Raw genomic sequence first — 3,357 nt, 5'->3', positions numbered from 1 at the left:
ATATATATATATATATATATATATATATATATATACACGACGGACTTCTTTCAGTTTCCATCTACCAAATCCACTCACGAGGCTTTGGTCGGCCCGAGGCCATAGTAGAAGACACATGCCCAAAGTGCGACGCAGTGAGACTGAACCCGGAAACATGTGGTTGGGAAATATATATATTTATATATATATTCTTGTCTCTGTTGTGCACTTTATATTTCTCTCTGACCCTCTACACGCACATATATGCACACACACATACAAATACACATACAGCCACACATATTTTTATACATATATATGAATATATATATATATATATATATATATATATGTACAAATAAATGTATACATATACATATCTATACACATCTACACACAAGTTTATGTGTGGGTGCATGCGTGCGCGTGTGTGTGTGTGTACATTTCTATATATACGTATGGGTATGCGTGTACATACTTGTAATTCGACAGAACATCAATAAGTAGTAACCCGATTTTACTGGTTCTATCGGCCAAACGTGATAGAAGTGTAGATGCTACCGAATTATTGATTGCTAATCAATAAGTTCCTATAGCAATAAGGTGCCGGAAATCACAGGGCGAGTCGAACGGAATTCTTACTTCGAAAGCGACATTGTAACAAACCCACATAATTTCTTAGATCAATAGTTTGGAATGTGGCACAAAAGGAATTGTACTTCGTGGCGAGGTGCGTGTACATGGGTGTATAAATGAGGGTGTATAGATCTAGAAGAATAGAACTATAAATACGATGATAATTAGTGGTGTCTTGTTTACAGCCCTAAATAAATACGTGTAAAAAATAAAAGATCACAAGGTAGGGAGCTGTAGGGAGCAATGTTAGAAGGTAAAGTCTATGAGGGTTTGGGGTTGGGCTTGTTATCATGTACCTATGTGTGTGTAGGTATACGGATATGTGTCTTTGTGTGTGTGTGTGTGTGTGTGTGTGTGTTTGTACGTGCGAATATCCGAGAGAATATCTACTTGTATGGGTTTGCCTGTGCACGTCTTTGTGTGAGCGTGTAAGTGCATGTGTGAGAGAGAGAGAGAGAGAGAGAGAGAGAGAGAGAAAGAGAGAGAAAGAAAGAGAGAGAGAGAGAGATAGAGAGCGGGAGAGAGTGTGTGTGTATGTAGATGTGCGTGTGCGTGGGTCTAGAGGTGTATGTGTAGGGACATGTGTACGTGTGTGTAGAGTTGTGTGTGTGTAGACACGTGTGTGTTTTAGATGTGTGTGCCTGTGTGTAGAGATGAGCGTGCGCGTGTGTGGAGTCGTGTGTGTGGAGAGAGAGAGAGAGAGAGAGAAATGTATGTGCTTGTGTGAGTGCGTATGTGTGCATGCTTGTAGATGTGTGGATGTAAGTGCGCGTGCATGCGTGTGTATGTTGGATACGCGTGCAAATATCCGAGAGAATATCTACTTACACGGATGTGCGTGTGCACGTGTGTGTGTGTGTGTGTGTGTGTGTGTGAGCGTGTAAGTACATGTGTATGCGTAGCTATGTGTACGCATGTATGTAGAGGTGTGTGTGTGTGTGTTTGTAGACGTGTGTGTGTGTTTGTAGACGTGTGTGTGTGTTTGTAGACGTGTGTGTGTTTGTAGACGTGTGTGTGTGTGTGTGTGGTGTGTTGCTGTTTTTGTTGTTGGTGCTATTTACTAGCAGGCGAACTCTGGTCAACCAGGCCTATAATCAAACACAGGAGGTAAACTAGAAAAATTTGGCTGCTATATCTAGCTCGTGGGAAGGCTAACGTAGGGGCTTCTCAGCTTAGTGGAATTATTTTACTTCGTAATAATATTAACGAAACACGTCTATGTGTCATGGATAAAACATTCTGTTCTGATCAGAATATTATTTATTTTTTATAGAATTTTTCTTTAAAAAAAATAAAGAGAGCAGTCCTGTGGATTGATTTAATTAAAACCTATATATTTCAAATATTAGATAAGAAACGCGGTACGTATATTATCATGGTGAGGAAGTGAAATAAACTAGATTCAGTTAACTCTGGATTGAAACCGGATTACGCTTTTACTCTTCTACGTTCTCTGTCTTGTAATTTCGAGGGGTTTTTTTTTTTCTGACAATCTAGGTTCTGAAATTTAGAAGTCTTCAAGTTGGCCAGGTTTCGACTTCAGTGTTCAGATCACAGCACTACTCTGTCACAAAGATCAGGAACTAGAGAAAGCAACGGCTTCATCTGTACAAAGGATCGTTTCGGCCTCATCTTCAGTATCAAGAATAAGACTAAACTTTTCACCCAACTTGCACTGAAGACCAACTTGTCTGATCTCAAAACCACGCTCCCTGATACACTTTTCGAACAAGTTGAACAATTTTTCTCTCTTGGAAGTTCTCTTGCCAGTATATCTACTTCGGAAAACGATGTGGAGCATAGAATACGGTCGTCCCATTCTGAATTTTGAAAACTGGCAAAATGGGTCTTTATGAAATGTCTAATTCGGAACGCGAAGTTGATCATCTATCAAGTTGCCACCATCCTGACTTGATACCATCATTGTTTTTACCTCACTGAGAACCTTGTGCTGATTGTACCTAATCACTCCTGGAGTGTTACGTGTTGTTAAATCCTATAACTAATTAATATGCGTGTGTGTGTAAATATATATATTTACACACACATATTGAGAGAGAGATGATTAGATATTCTTTTATACTTTTATCCGTTTCAGCCCTAAGGCTGTGGCCATGCCAGAGCACCGTCACTGTAAAAATTGGACCAAGATCCTTCCTGACTCATTAGGCCGGTTTCCTGGTTTCTGTAGCGCATATATTTCCCACCTGGACGAGTGAAAGGGGGTGTTTTGCTAAAAAGCACATCGCACCGCCTGGTCCAGGAACCGAAGCCAAAATTTTATGATCAAGAATCCAGTATTCTAACCACTAAGCCATGTCTATGGATACACAAATAGATGTAGATAGATATGGAATGGAAATCCTCTTAGCCCCTTGTGGAGCATAGGGCCGGTTTCTATGGCGTATGTGTTCCTCCCTATCTGGACAGGATGCCAGTCCATCGCAGCTTTTTACTCAAGAAACAGGACGAAAGAGTGAGAGAAAGTTGGAACGAAAGAGTACAACAGGGGTCGCCACCACCCACTGACGGAGCCTCGTGGAGCTTTAGGTGTTTTCGCTCAATAAACACACACAACTCCCGGTCTGGGAATCGAAACCGCGATCCTCCGACCGCGAGTCCGCTGCCCTAACCACTGGGCCATATATAGATATGAATATATACATACAGATATTTGTGTGTGCGAGGACATTTGTGCTATGAAATTTTATTTTAAAATTCTCTTAAATTTTTCTTTTTTAA

Source organism: Octopus bimaculoides, chromosome 21 (genome assembly GCF_001194135.2).
Source record: "Octopus bimaculoides isolate UCB-OBI-ISO-001 chromosome 21, ASM119413v2, whole genome shotgun sequence".
NCBI classification, from domain to species: domain Eukaryota; kingdom Metazoa; phylum Mollusca; class Cephalopoda; order Octopoda; family Octopodidae; genus Octopus; species Octopus bimaculoides.
This window is presented reverse-complemented; position numbering follows the sequence as displayed.